At 35.6% G+C, this 16630-nt stretch overlaps 1 protein-coding gene and 1 long non-coding RNA gene across 2 annotated transcripts in view; one reads left to right on the forward strand and one right to left on the reverse strand.

The window, feature by feature from the left end:
- The window catches only part of LOC306872021 (catenin alpha-2), a 471996-nt gene that overhangs the window by 428440 nt on the left and 26926 nt on the right, over positions 1-16630 (forward strand). The window lies entirely within an intron of this gene.
- On the reverse strand, positions 1677-6523 carry LOC306872462. The gene is made up of 5 exons (XR_013784413.1): positions 5433-6523; positions 4475-4612; positions 4078-4230; positions 3511-3603; positions 1677-2816 (listed from the first exon to the last, which is right to left on the reverse strand). It is a non-coding gene; the product is annotated as an uncharacterized lncRNA (long non-coding RNA).

Genomic DNA, 16630 nt, shown 5'->3' on the forward strand with positions numbered 1-16630 from the left:
TCAAAAAGATGGAGAATGTGTCTTACTAAGAGACACCAGCATCATGGACTATTAGAGTTCAAAGGCTTGTGGTTCTCCGGAAATATGATCAATTACGTTCTTCAACATAATGGTATTCTCATGTTTTCAGCCCACAAAAAAGGGGAGGAAGCTAAATCAAAGCATTAATGAATCATGATGAATAAAACGTAGAATGTAAGCATAAACAAATTTAATTCTAGTTTATTTTTCTTTTAAGAGCTCAGTCTATTGGAATAAATGGAAATTGCTATTTATGGTCACAGGACATATTTATGGCCCGTTTCCACACACTTGCTGACACAGTACAAATTACTTTGTAAATATTAAATGGAGATATTACAAAACGGAGGGCTTATTTCAGGTTCTTATGATAATGTATCTAAAAGTGATGACAGGAACAGGCAGTCAGAGGTTTTAGCTTGCTAAATAGGGTGAGAGGTTAAATATGTTTTATAATCATTTCTGTGAAAATCTCGCTTGTTGAATGTCTAAATGACAAATGAGTCACAAAGAGTCCATTTTAATGAAGGTTGACGCAAAGCACTTCATGTAATATACAAGACCACATTTACAAGTAGGTTTGCATTTACATTCCACACACCGTGCAAGGGAAAAAAAGTCTTAAAAGCTAAAAATGTGTATGTTTTACCAGATCTGACAGGAAATGTTTGGGAAACTTTTGAAAACAATCACTAAAATTGTTAAATTACCTCAGCTTTAGACCAGAACCCCCGTCTATTTACTTTGCAGAGGTGAACAAATTCCATTTTTTCTCAGATCTGTCATTTTAGGCTACAAACTGTAAAAATGTCTTCATTACCAAGGTTCGTCCAGGTGGTTCAATTTGAAATCCCATTACAGGTATTACATGGAACTTATGGACATTTTTTTGCCTTATGAAAGAAAGAATGAAACTGTTATTGAAAATTAAAAGTAATGGTATAGTGTTTTGAATTTATACTACATAATCCACAGCTCTTAGATTGGCTTCTGAGGGAAGAGTAAGAATAAGTATAAATCTGAACTAAGAAAGATGAGTGTAATGTGTGTTTATATATAACAGTCATTCTTGAAACATGGGACAAAACATGTCCAGCAATTGTAACTGCTATCAGGTTTAAAAATTTAAAATATTTTCAATTGTAAATGTTATGGGGATTGATCATAGAATCTGTTTAACACAATTACCCCCTTCAATTTAATTTTATCATTATTATGTGAAATCTATGACACTTATTGTCTTCTCACTACATCTAAAACAGTGTGTCCACAGAGAAGGGTTCAATCATTCATATGCTATAAAATGGATAAAAATGTACACTGAAAACCCTAATAAGTTTACTGAACTAAATTGATTGAGTAAACTCGTTGCCTCAATTCAATTGAGTAATGGAGTCTCCCAAAACTTGCATATTAAAGTTTATTTAACTTGGCGGTTTTGTAGACTATACTTAAATCGTTCAGTTCACCAAATTTGGTGCTTATTTAATGTACTTACACAATTACGTTCACTTAACTTGGTATTAATTTTAAGTGTACTTATACATTTAAGTTAACTCAACATGGAAATGTAACAAACTGTTGAATGATGTTCTTATTTTTTACTGCAAGCTCTGTGCACACCGAATTTAAATAAAACAAATGAACAGCATATTTAATCTTTGACTTTTTATTGACAAAATGTCACAATATTAAAGTACAGTAAACACTATACTGTAATGGATATGGTCATAGCTACACTGTAAACGTTGTAACAAAATTAACTAGTGCAGTACATCAATTGTACAACTCTACACATATATACTTCACTCAAGTATCACAATTATGTTAATGTAAACATAGCTATTACTTTTGACTGTTTCAGCTTTGTGCAAACATGGCGAAGTAAAAACATACTCAGTGTCTTTCACCAAAATTTCACAGTATTACAATACAAACTATACTGTAGTTGAAATTTACTGGGTCACAACCACACTGTAAAAGTGGTAACAACAGTAAAAATGTCCAACATAAGTGCACTTACATCAATTGTACAACTCTGTGCACTTAATAATTACACTTTTTACGCCTCACAATTGTTAATGTACTAAACATGTATGCCAAGTATAATAATTACTTTCTTACTACATTTCAATGTTTAAGCTTTGTGCAAAGACTGCAAACTAAAATAAAACATACTGAACATGTTCAGTGCCTTTGGCCCAAATGTCACAATATCACAGTCCAAACTATACTGTAATGAAAATATTACTGGGTCACAACCACACTACAGAGGTGCAACAATGGTAACAAGTAACTACTGTAACGAGTTACCCAAAGTAACTACTGCACATCAGTTGTAGAACTCTGCATTTAACAATTTAAACATACTTTTTATTCTTCATAAATGGATAATGGAGATAACTGGATAATTACATTAATGGATAACTTTGTTTAAAACCCCAAACAAAGAGTGGTGTTAAAGTATCTGTGACGTTTCTTAAGCAAATAGCTGGTTTGCCAGAGACTGCACTCTAGGCTTGAGAGCATTCTGTCCCATTGACATTAGTACACGCTGGATGAAATGAAACGTGTTGGCGAGTGATTTTGGGTAATTCAGGTCTAGTGCGTAAATCAGACCAAAGAGAAGACAGATTGCCAGTGGGAGGTCCTACATTTTGTCCATCACCACTTGGCCTTCAAGAATTATTCCAATCGAAGAAGTCAAATGCAAGGAGTTGGGGGGGCTGAAGATCAGTGTCCTCGAATAAGATCCCCACTGGCACATCAAGGACAGTGTTGCGATTATCAGTTACCTAGTGAAAAAACAGGTATAAACATAGTATTGTGATCAGAAATCAAAGGTTTATCATCAATGCATGTTTATCAGAATGTGCATTAAGTTTCAAATCACTAACCCTAATCCAACATTATACTGACATGTATACACTTGAATTTATGCAAATGTAGATGCTTCCTGCAAAGAATTTGGTATACACTTTTTATAAAGTATGCATTATAAATGATATTTAATAAAATAACACATTTGTATATTAAAGGAATACTTCACCCAAAATTAAAATATACTCACTCAGGCCTTTCAATAAAGTAAAATATCCAGCTTCCGGTGGACCATATTCAATTTACAATAAAAGTGCAAGTAATGTGATGTATGATGTAGGATGTACCTTAAGTGTTTTGAACTACGAGAGGTGTTACTGTTACAGTTTCACTTTATAAAGTTTTAAATATGGATATTTTCTTACACAAACACATTGATTCATTTCACAACGCATTTATTAACCCCCTGAAGCCATGTGGAGCAGTTTTACGATGGATGGATGGAATTTTTTGAGCTTCAAAATCTCATCCCCCATTCACTCCCATTATAAAGCTTGGAACAGCCAGGATATATTTTATTATAACTCTGATTGGGTGGCTTGAGGGTCAGTAAACCATGGTGTAATCATTTGTGGGTGAACTATCCCTTTTAAGAACATATGTACTTACTAAACATGACTTGAAGAAAGAAGAGTCATCATCTCCAAGCATGATAGGCAGTCCTCGAAGAACAAGGGTTCGGACCTCAGTTGGCTGTGCTGACTTTAGAGGAAAACATGAAATTCTATTAATGCCAGAAAAACTCACTATCAATCTATTTTAGGCATTGTAATGAGAATATATGATTTAAATTAAATATTGGATTATCTATTATACATAACAGATTACTGATATGAAAATAAGAAATAAATTACATGTTGACAAAATTTAAAGGGATAGTTCGCCCAAAAAATAAAATTCTGTGATTGTTACTCACCCTAAATTTGTTCCAAACCAAGCAGATTTGGGGCACCACTGACATGTACATACTAAAAAGAAATACTAAGGAAGACAATGCTGCCCCAAAATTGTTCAGTTACAAACATTCCTTTAAAATATCTTCCTTTGTGTTCAGCAGAACAAAGAAATTTATACAGGTTTGGAACAACTGCGGGTGAGTAAATGACGACAAAACTTCCATTTTTGAATGAACTACACAGTACCTTTAAGTTATGTTAAATAAGACAAATTACTGACCTTTATTTGCTGTAAAAAGTTCAACAAGCGCTGACCAGGAGTCCCCCTTCTGTTTTTAAAAAGCTCCATGAACCGTGAACTGTGTCTGTCCAGGGTTTCTTAGAACTCCTGCTTTAGATTTTTGCCCGTAATTCTGTTGAACTCCATGCAAACCTGGGGGGAGACAAGGCCAGGTCACAATCACATTAGATTTCACACAGAAATGCTTTACATGGCTAAGAAATAATTACGAAATAATGAAGAGGCTAAGAAAGTGTTTTTGTTTGTTTGTTTTTTCTTTAAATGTGTTCTGCAAAAGTACTCCATGCCAACTTTACATTGCATAAGGGTGACTAAATGAGAAAATTGTTTGGGTGAACAGTCCTTTTAATGCATTGAAAACAGAAAGACGACTTACCTGAGGCTCACGGAAGAGGGCAGGCCAACATTCAAGCACGTCACTGATTGCAGGTGCAGACTCAACTATCTCTTTACGCTTAAGTGCAAAAGTCAGGTCCATCTGTTGTGCCAGAAGGGATGAACTGGGTGTTCTCGTCTTCATTTCATCTTGAATTTCTTTACGAACTGATTCAAGGCTGTCATCATTATGTCCTGGAAAGTTTGGAAGAAAGTTGATTTCACATTTCTTTGGCTTCTTTGTGTTTTCTTGATGGCATTCATTCAGGGTTGTTTGTGTTTGTTTGTGCCTCTCCTTCCTCCATTAATGGTTACATCAGGGTATCCCAAGTTTCTCATCTTGGATCTAAAATTCCCCATTTTAAATTTTATACTGTCCTTCTGTTTTTCCTTTCCTGTGATGAGGTAGAAAGTATCTCTGTGTCGGCTGTGCTTGCAGAGTCATCCAGTACTTCCTCTCGATTCAATGGTACTAGTTCAATTACAGGAATGATTTTCAGTGTAGCTCTATCTTGAAGCTCTGATATGTCTGTTAGGTTGCAAAGTGCATTCCCAAAGTCCTGATCTTCATACTGAAGCGAAAAGTTGTAATTAAGCCACAAACTCTCTTTTAAAGCAACAAGCAAGGCATCAACTGAATCAGGCTTCTTGGCCAGTGAGACCTTCCTTATGTCCCCTTCTGTCAGTATAACTCTTAGGAGAGTTTTCTCTTGAGAAGACATCTAACAAAGTAAAACATAGTAATTAATATTGACTGAAATGTGAACACACCAAGGAAAACTCCAAAATTGTATGAATTTTTGCCAGATGAACTTTTAAACTACTAATGGAGTTGAACGTACAAAGACAGTCATTGTGTTGGCATGGAAAGGGTACAGTTTTTGTATGAGCACCATGTTTTAAACGATAATGTTTAAGTACCACCCCTCTTTTTACAGAGTCAAAAATGCAATACTTACATTTCCACATGTCCTTGTCTCATCTCACCTATAACAGAAAAGTTGATAATATTAAATTGAACAAAGTCAGTGCAAAAACAAAGAAAATTACACTATAATTAAGATGGTAATCTTACAATGTTATCCAAAATAAACCTAAATGTGCAAATAAAGGTCTCTGGCTCTAAAAAGTGACAATTATCCTGGAAGGTAACGTTACATCAGATAGATACAGCTGTTAAATAAGTAAATCACTTTGTAGCTAATTACTGGTGACCAGTGTGAAGATGGTCTGTAATTTCACCATCTATGAAACATCACTAGCCTAATTAGGCTCAGCTAAAGAAAAACTTGCAATGTTCTCATAACACACAATTGACCTAGAATTCGCTGTCAAAATGTCTAATTGTGAAAAAAGTCGAGTTCTCAAGGTATGATTGTGAAGATTATCCTCAAAATATTGTTAATTAATGACGACACTTACAAAGTTCGCCCGGGAAAAACTAACGTTAACGTTAACTTACCTCACATGGTCTAACATTAAGCAGTAGCTGCCATGTTCTTTCTCTCAAAGAAAAACGATTAGGTGACCATCAAATATGTACACCTCACTGGTGAAAAAATAAATACGTTGTCGTTTCAATAAAATTTTAAAATCATTAAGAAAATGTCGTTAACTAATGGCTTGGCAAGGTTGGAAAATTTGAACGGGGGGAACAACGTTAATTTATCTCAGAAGTGGCTGCCAAGTTCTTTCCCACAGAAATACACGTTTACACTACCATTAAGTGTATAACTAATATGGTTCAGTATTACAAATCAAATAAACAACAATCTGATATCTCAGTTATCATACCATCACAGATCCATATCGTTACTTGATGGCTACGCTGGCAAAGTTTGACCGGGAAATATTGTAATTATGGCTGCGTTGTCTTTTATTATAGAAACATACCACAAGGATTTAAACAAGCATATTTCACTTAAAATAACTATATCTATATAATTTTACTTACCGAACATAGAAGAAAACTTCGTCTTGAAACGTGGTGTCAAAAAGGGCAAAAGGATCAATTTTGAAATCCACCAATCATTGCATTAGTTCTCTTGTTGCTAGGCAGAACTCAATGCATGGCCAATCACAAGGAAGAATAGCGTAAGCATGATATGTGAGCGTCAGAACGTAAGCGCGGGCGCTTATGTAGACAACATCAGAAGAAGAAGAAGAGGAAGAGGAAGAAAGCACTTCCGCTAATACTAGTTGTATTGTGATTCCGTAGTTTTGCGTTTACTGTGTAGATTTTCTATAGGGACCACAGAAAGACTGTTTAGTGTAGTAATTTTGGATACATTGTGTAGTTGTTTGGAGTTGTCAGTGTGACCATTAAATATACTGTTTTTACAGTTTTTTCAAGAACTTCTTTCTCCTTATATATGCACACACACAAACACACAATTAAAATATCAAAATGCAGTTTATTTAGATTTTTTTTCCCCCATTGAAAATGATACGGTTTAGTAATGCTACGTAAATAATCGTCAATTTGTCACTTTTTCTGATTGAACAAATGGAAAACATTCTGAATAGGGGTGTCAAACAATTAATTGCATCCAAAATAAATAGTTAAATTTTATATATATTTTATATATCAGTGTCACAAAAACACTTGTATATATACTGAAGTTCATTTATGAACTTTTTTCCTAAATAAAAATAAATAGTCTAAATTTATTCCCATTATGGTCAATAATTGTAATTGAAGCCATTTGTTTTCTGATAAAAAATAGAAAAGACCTTGCACTTAAAGGATACACACGGTATTAGAATTGTACAGTCAAGAAAACTACATTTGTGAAAATGACAATGACCTATTAATCATGATTTTGAGCTCACAATACTTGAAATCTTAAGTTTATGCATTTTGAAGGTAAATAAGTTAAATTAACTCATATTTTTAAGCAACAGGTTCAAAATGCAAAATTTTAAGTAATGTTTAGTCAACATTACTTGATTGTTTAAGTAAAGACAATATTAGGGTTTACAGTGTATTTAACGATAAAAAAGAGCTTGTTTTATCAAAACCAACACTTAATAATATCTCATATCAACGCAAGGTTGTTTTTCAGTGACACATGCATGTTTCATAAGGTTTTAAAGTTTTGTCCCCACTTTTTGTCAAGACCGTCAGACATTCATTCAAATGTAATAAAATCAATGAATATCAGGGGCAGCTGTCACTCTAAAGGACCCCTTGCCACAGTCCTCCTCTGCAGACTACATCACTGTCAGACAGACTCAAACAGTCAGTTTTATAGTTTTAGAATATTTTAAATAATGTTAATATTTCATGTGTCACAACCATGATACGTCAACACCATCTTCCAATTTCTGAGGAAATTATTTGAAATATTTAGATCATTTTATTCTCCTGAAGCAGGTTACATTAGCATCTAGTATCAACAGAAAAAATAAAATGGCTACTACATGAACTCCATTTGTTTTGTGAAAGAAATGCCAAATGTGTCAACACCATCAGATGTCACCACATCAAGATTTTGTGTTCCAATAATATATCAAAATACTTAAATGTGACTCTTGAATAAAAGCTTTATAAACAATAAAATACTCACTGCCTGTTGTGGTTGTTTTAACACAGTAATTGTTTGATTCAATGTATTTGATAGTTAAAAATACTACAAATTCAGGTTTTCGTCACCACCGTCAGATGCGTCACCTCCGTCAGATGACTATTTTGATAATATTTCATTATGATATTTTATATTTGTTGTGGAATTGTTGGTCGCATGTGAAAGTGTAATCTGTTTGCTAACATGAGAATGTGTTTTGAAATGTTAAAAACATCTTGAATGCTGTTAAAGATAAAGTTGAAATTATATTACACAGTCCAAGGTAAAAAAAGCACATTTTGTTTAAAAAAGAGAAAAGTTGGGAGGTTGCATCAAATCATAGCTCAGTAGCTTAGTACATATAAGATACACAAATGTAGTTTCATTTGTCTGAGTACAAAGTTTTATTTTTTTCAATTTTGCACCCTTTGTCCCATGTTCAATTTTGCACCCTTCTCAAGAATGACTGATAAATCAAAATCTCTCCTCCAGGAATTTATGAGTCTCACTATCTGTACAAAAAGCTACACATATTGCGAATCAGATTATTATTTTACAGTCATCTGGGGTTTTACGAGTTCCGAGTTCTGAATTTATTTGTATATAAATTATGTGCAATCAGCAACCGCACACTTCATCTGTACTGATAGGTAGGAGAGGAAGTGAGAGGGTGAGATTTTTTTTTTTTTTCCTGACTCAAAGTGCTTTTATTAGTGAGCCGTCTTCATCTAACAGCAATTAAAATCACAGTGAAAATTAATGGGTTGCACAATCAATGATGTTATTTGACTGTAAAAGACAAGCACTTTTCAGATATTTAGATTGGGGGCTTTGGCTACCCAGGGCAAATGTTAACTTGTTGTCCACTTAATGGACTAATTAGATAAAACAGTGTTGATGTATTGAAATGTTAGCTCTTATGAGATCTCTGAGCTCCTTTGGGATTGTGTATAACTAAGCAAATGGTTATGTATAACTAGCCGCCAAATCTAGGCCACTGTCCTGCAGAGTTTAGGTCCATTTACCCTAATGCTAGGTTAAATACAACCCAGTGCTGGGTAAAATATGGACAAACCCAGCAATTGAGTTGTTTTGACCAAGTGGTTGGGTTACTACCCAGATGGTTAGGTTAAACATTTAACCGCTGGGTCAAAACAACCCAATTTTTTAGAGTGTAATCAAACCCACCTGAACAAGCTAATCAATGTCTTCAAGATCACTAGAAAGCTACAGGCAGGGTTGTTCGTTTAGGGTTGGAGCTAAACTTTGCAGGACTGTGGCCCTTCAGGACCGAAGTTACCCAGCTCTGTCTGAAATACTTTGTTTTTAGCAAAATTCTTAACATTAGTATTGCATGTATCATTCATGGGGAATGCAGTCTTAGACTGGCGTTGACTCCTCAGTGAAAAAAAAAAGATAAGATGAGGGAAAAATGTCAATAAAAGTACTTCAGCGTAATTAATAATTGATTATTTTACTTAATATCTCTATATGCTCTAAACTAATTAGAGCAGCTCAATTAGCTTAGCAACATGCTAATGTCAAACTCAATTGAAATCAACTGTAAGCGCAGTCTCCCATGCAGAACACAATATTTATGTGGCATGCTTGTGTAGAGAGATCCAAATCAGTCACTTATGACAGTCATGATACTGCGTATGTAGGCAGCACAGCAGGTTTTTGAATGGAGCTAACACCCAGAAGAAAAAAGACAATGCAAAAACTACCCAGCATGCAATTCTGTTCTTTCGCTCACTCCCTGGCCTTTCATTTTCTCACACCCACCCCCTTGTTCACACCACCTCCTAATTGACAACGTGTGAATGTAAAGTACATCCGTTGACGTGTAACATTAGCAATTTCCGAACACAATCTGGACAATCTGCTCTGATTTAAAACACTTTGCCTTAATGTGCTTCTTAGAAACCTACACTTACAATCTAAAAGCATGGACCATTTTCAAAGAAATTAAATAACCAGGAAAAGAAACAAAAGCATTGTGAGCTTAATAAAATAAACCAGTCATGTTAAATGTGCGTTAATATACCGATACCTTATGTGTACTGTATTGGAAGTTAGTGAAGGAAAACACAAGACCTTTCTTGTTACTATAACAAGCGACTTGTCTCCTCCTTAAACCCCTTTGATTGAGGTCTTGATGTAGATTTTAAATCAAAACTCCAACGCTTTGGGGAGCCATGCAGCTATGTTATGAATCAGCTCTCCAGAAAGCATTGAGGAAATAAAGTAACCCGCTCACTTGGTACAAATGATTGTCCATGTCCGTTAATCAAGAAAATGCACCGTGTTTAGTGTGACTGAACGTGCAACTGTAGATCAAAAGACATGAACAAAGCAGACTCAGAGGAGTAGCGGACTCAGATTTACTGTGGGAGTCCTGAAATTATCAAAACATTAGGGTTATCAGTGATGGCTTTTGCTCCAAGCTCAAGGAAGGCCAGCTGCGCAAACATGTAAAGATCGAGAGAGGACGTCGCCCATTAGCTGTGAAGATGGATAACATCTCATCATGTTATTCGTCGATGGAGATAAATAAATATTCAGCTGATGTTTACCATGCAATCAATTGGGGTGTGTTGCATTGGTAACATTTGAAAATGATCAGTCAATCTCACTGGCGACACCAGAAATCTCTAAGTGGGCGGACCTTGATACAATGGATTGGACTAGATTTCATTATTAATGTTATTTAACCCTTTCCTTAACCTTTATGAGTGTATGTATGTATGTATATATATATATATATATATATACAGAACCATGAATGTTAGCTCTTGAATATGGAGTATTGTAGCGAAACTAAAGGAGGTTGTGCTGTACTGGAAATGCTGAAACAATGTGTGAATAGCATGAGCCTCCCAAGTCCTCCTGCAGGTGAGGAGATCAGTAATTGCCTTTCTTCACACTGGCAACACACAAACACACACTCGCACAGGCCTCTTTGCAGCACATCCAGACGGAGCTGTTGAGAGACAGCCAACAGTTGATTGGCACCGTCTCAGTCTCAAGCTTTGCTCGTTTTTCATACTCAGGTTGAAAAGAGGAGCTATCCAAAACCTGCAACTGCCACAGTTTACCCAAGAAAAAAACCCTGCAAGATATCTTTCCCTTTCCGCTTCAGCACTCCTACCCCTCAAATCCTCATCCGAGAGCTTTCACTTGCCTGGATCTGAAATGCAGTCTATCAGAAGGTTATCTCTGGCCCCCTTTACTCCTTGCATTAACATGCGTTTCGTATACAGATAGTCTCTGGATATTTATGGCTGGCTGGCTGGCATCTCTGATGTGACCAAAAATGACAGTTTTATTATATCATATATAGGCTTTCTTCTTTATTTATAGAATTAATATATATATATATATATATATATATATATATATATATATACACTGGATAATTCAAACAGCTTTTTGCTAGTTTGACAGATACTGTCATACATGGTCTATTGTGTTTCTCTACTTTGGAAACATTCCCACAGTAAAGGATGAAAATCAGATTAGAAGTCAAGATTAGGTTAGAAAATTATATTTTAAAGTGCCCCTGTGAAAATATAACAGGAAAGAAATGTGAGTGAGGATTTGGGAAGAAAAACAAAGGAATCCAAACAGTTTCCATGGTAATAATTCATGGGATGTTGTTCACTACATGGGTTGACCAGATCGCAAGATATGCCTGTTGTGTTTTTTAGATTACAAGAGAAGAATATAAAGAAAAAGGCAAATGTATTTTGAAAAAGTTTTTTTTTTTCATTCATTTTTATTCATTTTTTGATCATAAAATCTAAAGAAATTCTATTGCCAAGAGATATTTTATTCTTACTAAGTGCTCTATTGTGGGCTGTTGGCTCTCTCTGTACATTCTGCTCTCACATTGTGAAAAATACATATATTGATATATTCATTATTTCCGTGTGTTTGTGTGTGTGTGTAAGAGAGAGACAGACAGAGAGAGAGAGAGAGAGAGAAAAAACACATGAAGATTTGAGAAACCAGTCCATCAAATTGAAAAATAATGATTACTTGTAGTACAACAGTTATTTCATACAGTACATTGCATCATTTATACCTTTGTCCCTGACTACTTGCAAATGTAAAAAACTTATCAAAATTTTGGGTGCATTTACTTATGGATTTTAATATAGTCAAGTGATCTCCAATTGTGAATTGATCACTGAAATCACATGTTAATGCCAAGTGCAAAGGGGTCTGTCTCTCTCGGCTCTGTTTTGCACTCAGCAAGCGTTCTCCCCATCCAAACACTTTTAAATGCATTGTTTATCTCCAAACAGTTTTAAATGGTGGCCCTGGAGTATTCTTAAATATACAGAGAAATTACAAAGAACAAGCTTGACTCCATTTTCATAATTGGGCTTCGCTGCCAAGCACAACTGCTTGGCTTGCACCCTCACGAGGAGGGATCGATAGTTCAGTGAAAGCTGAAAGCTGCCTGCTTATACTTTGGGAAGTTGGGGAGTCACACATTGCCTTCCAAGTTTCTCAAGCTTTTTATGTTGAAGACCTATTATCTACTCCAATTTAAAGGCATGTCGGGATCCGAGTGCAAGAAGTGAGAGTAACATCAATCAATTCAAATGTTCTCTGTGGGCGCATAAGTCCGTGAGAGCTGACCCCTGATTTGAAGCAGAGCAGCCCACACAGCCTTGAGCTGAAACAGGAAGTCACTTTTCACACTGAGCAGAGATCTTTTGGTAATGATTTAGCTAGGACTTCAGTAGGGCGTCTCTGAGTGCCACTGCAGCTGGGTGGCAATGAACCACCTGGCCCATACCGCTCTATCACCCTCTGGGGCATCCATCCTTCTCAATTCTCCACCCCTGAATACATCAGTGTGGTCCGATTGGCCGTTGCCCCGAGTGATTAAAGTCGCCACCCTTCCCCTTGCCTCTCCACTTATACAAAGTCAAGCATGTCCACTCAGCTTTATGGATTGTTTATATTGCTTTCAATTACCTTCCCATGTCCCACACTAAAGTCAGTAAATTTTTATATGCTGGAAATTACTCTCCAGGTACCCATCTCCACCATAACTGCCAGTACCCAGACAGAAGCTCTCCATGTCCTGGCAAATAAATCATATTTAGAATTCATCAAAATAATTTAGAGTTTATATGCCAATCCGCGCAGTGCTTTGGGCCTCGACTTTTTATTCCTTGCGGTCGCTTGTCAGTTGTTAAACTCATTAATAAGCTAAAAATCACACAGCTAAATTAAATTTCACAGCGCTGGTTCTTCTCCATGAAATGTGGCTCATATGAACCCTTAAAATAGTCTTTTGGAATTGTTTGATGTTATCTTGGGTTGCTGCACACTTGTGATATTTTCTCCTGATTCTGATATGAAAGAGGCTAAATATAGCTATGTTGAATATTTGGATCATAAGAAATGTACTCAGCAAACACATGGATATACATTTGTGAAACTGACATGGTGTATATTAAATAATGTTATATTTTCAAATTTGTTATGCACTTACACCCGACTTGTTCATTTGATATAAATGAGAACACACTTATAAAGCATGTTATTTAATAGACAGTGTCATTAATTAAAAAAAGAAACCACTTTTCCTTTGAATAATCTGCAAAAAATAACATGTATGTATCATACAGTACACATGTACTTTGGTATAAAATTCCTCCCACCCCCAAAAGATAGTAAAATTTCTTCTGTATGTTTTCTTACCTACTTAGTTTCAAATAGAAAGAAAGAAAGAAAGAATAAACTAAGAAAGGAAGAGTCTGATTTAAAAACACACTGGCTGCAGTCACAAGAATAGCAATCAATATCTAATCTAGCCCAAATCAGTCCTGATGCAACAGAACTAAATGCAAATGCAGTAGCAGACAAATGAAAAAGACACGAGGGGTTTATTTTATTGCAGTCAATAGATGTTCCTGCAAGAAGCATTTTGCTGATGTTTGCATGATGTATGATATTCTTTAATTATAACAACAACAACCAAACAAATGTATTTGTATATTAAAGGAACAGTTCAACCAATTGTTTTTTTTGTTGTTTTTTTTGACAATGCAAGTCAATGGGCAGAAAGTTGTTTTGTACCCCTTTGACTTTCATTGTATGGGCAAAAACAGCTTATGTTCTAAAGAAGAAAGAAACTTTGGAAGGACGTGAGGGTTCGTAACGGAATGACAGAATTTACATTTTTTGATTATTTATCCCCTTAAATTTAAATTAGTTTAATATAATTTTAGTAAGTGCCAGTGGTTGGTCTTACCAGTTGCAAATGTCATTCACTTTGTAAGAAATATAAGCCAACAATGGCAGGCACTGCTCCTTTTGTGAAGTAAGAAGAAAAGTAATCAACATGGCTTTCGACAAGCTTTCTCTTTTCATTTGGTTGGCTCTCCTTTATTTGCCTCAATTCAGGCTTTGTTTATCAACTGGCTGATTGTGAGGCACTTAATTATGCCACACTCCAAACTGCAGGTTTCCCAGGCAATAAGATCCTTGGCACAGTGACTTAGTCGAGGAAAGTAGTGTGGACGCTCACTGACTTCTTAAGCAAGGCCTGTGACTCGCATGATTAAGATTACAGACTCTGGAGACAAATAAGACTTAACCTGGGACGGTGTGTGTGCGTGCGGCCCTCCATGCACTTCTATGTGGTTGAAAGCATTTTTGATAGTTGTTACAGTGCCCAGGGTTTAAATTGAAGAGGCTTATCACTAGCTCCTGTATTTCCTAGTGAAGTTGTTTTTTAGCTTTCCAGCTAACATCAGTAGAGTGCTGAAAGAAGTGCAGTGTTATTCTGTTAATGGGGAAGAAATGTAAGTACCTTGCTGTTTTCCAACATATTAGGACTAAAATTAAATATTGTTATGGTTTTGTCCAAAATATTGCTTTTATTTTCAGTGTTACAGCTTGCCCATTTATTGCAGTCTATATGTTGATCATGTGGCGGATAATGTTTGATATCATATTTTTTTAACACTTACAAAAAGTACAGTGTTTTAGGTGTGTTCTATGCAGTGTCATCATAGTTAAATAAAACAAAAAAATTTAATAAAAACATATACAATATACATATAAAAAAAAACGTCTAAAAACACTCAAAAAACAATAAAAACTATAATATTATCTAAATTATACTACAATAATATTGGCATTATTCATTTATTATTGTTATTATTATCATCATCATCATTTGCATTCCCATATAATATCACTTTTTCACATTAAAAAAATTAATAAAAATGTATAGTGATCATGTCAAATTCTACATAATAACATCCTTAGTAATAGTATTTTCAGAAGGGAAGTCCCTGTTTATGAGGATGATGCCAACAACAACAGCAGCAGCAGCAATGCTAACAACAATGTCATTCTTAAAAATTTTGACAGTACCAGTGTTATTTCTATTAATATCAAATGAAATAGACCAGGAGCAGGCATAATATTTATTTCATGTTATATTTGTGGAGAGAGATCAAGGTTGGTCCTATAGACTGTTAATGGTGATTTTCCATTCTTCTCTTCTTTTAGATCTTAAACTTGCTTTAAAGGCTCCTCAAAAGCCATTAACTTACACTTTGCTGAAATGTTTAAATGTACCCATGCATACACCGAACCCTTCATTTTCACCAAGGCTAAACCTCTGAAGGGTCTGGGATAGTTTTTCATATTGACCTTCATGCCAGATCTCATTATCTCCACATGATGTCTATTTATGACAACCCCATATATCAAATTCAGGCCTCTTAGCGGAACTTTGGTGACAGTTAACATTTCACTGAGGTAGTTTGGAGCCTTCTAGCTCTAATGGGGACTTTTCAGGTTCTCAAAAAGAAAACCTGACAGAGAGAAGAGTGGAAGAACAGAAGAACCTGAGGGAGAAAAAGGCCTCTTGGCTGATGGCTGACCTGCTCCAGACCGCAGCCCTGTGACCCAGTTGAGTGTGCTAGCTGGAGGCGTTTAGTGTAGCATACTGGCTAGGGACAGGTAGATTCTAATAATATAGCTCCATTGAGGGATTCAGGCTTCCACAGCTGTGACAGGCCCACCAGCTTTGACTCTATTACACTCTTCCATGTTGGGCAGAAGTGTCAGTGTAAGAAGCCAGAAAGGCTAATTTACTTCCGTGAGATGTCAAATGAGAAGATGTGCTGTGTTATTAGGATATTTTTCAGCCATATTCCATCCGTTGCATTTTAATATACGGTCCAGTGACTGTAGGCTTAACGTTGAACTTTTCTCTCTTTTTTCGATTTATTATGACCACAGGAAAACTCCTTCCTTACTGGCTGCTGTGTTGGTCAGTGTGGCAAATTTGCATGACCAACTGAAACCAATGTGAAATCTGTTGGGAAATCTTTCACCCTCATGTGAAATTCATATATGTGACCTCATCTTAACACTTACCAAGCCTCGCGAGCATAGGGAATTGGGGGGAACAGAAATAAAGTTCTATCATGAAGAACTTTATTTCTGGCAGAATGTTGCTGTTGGTTTTTGCTGTGGTTGTAAATTATTGCTGATGTTGCTGCAAAGCAAGTACAGGAACTTGCTACTCCCAATACATACGCAGAAAC

This window comes from Barbus barbus (genome assembly GCF_936440315.1).
Source record: "Barbus barbus genome assembly, chromosome: 7".
Lineage (NCBI taxonomy): Eukaryota > Metazoa > Chordata > Actinopteri > Cypriniformes > Cyprinidae > Barbus > Barbus barbus.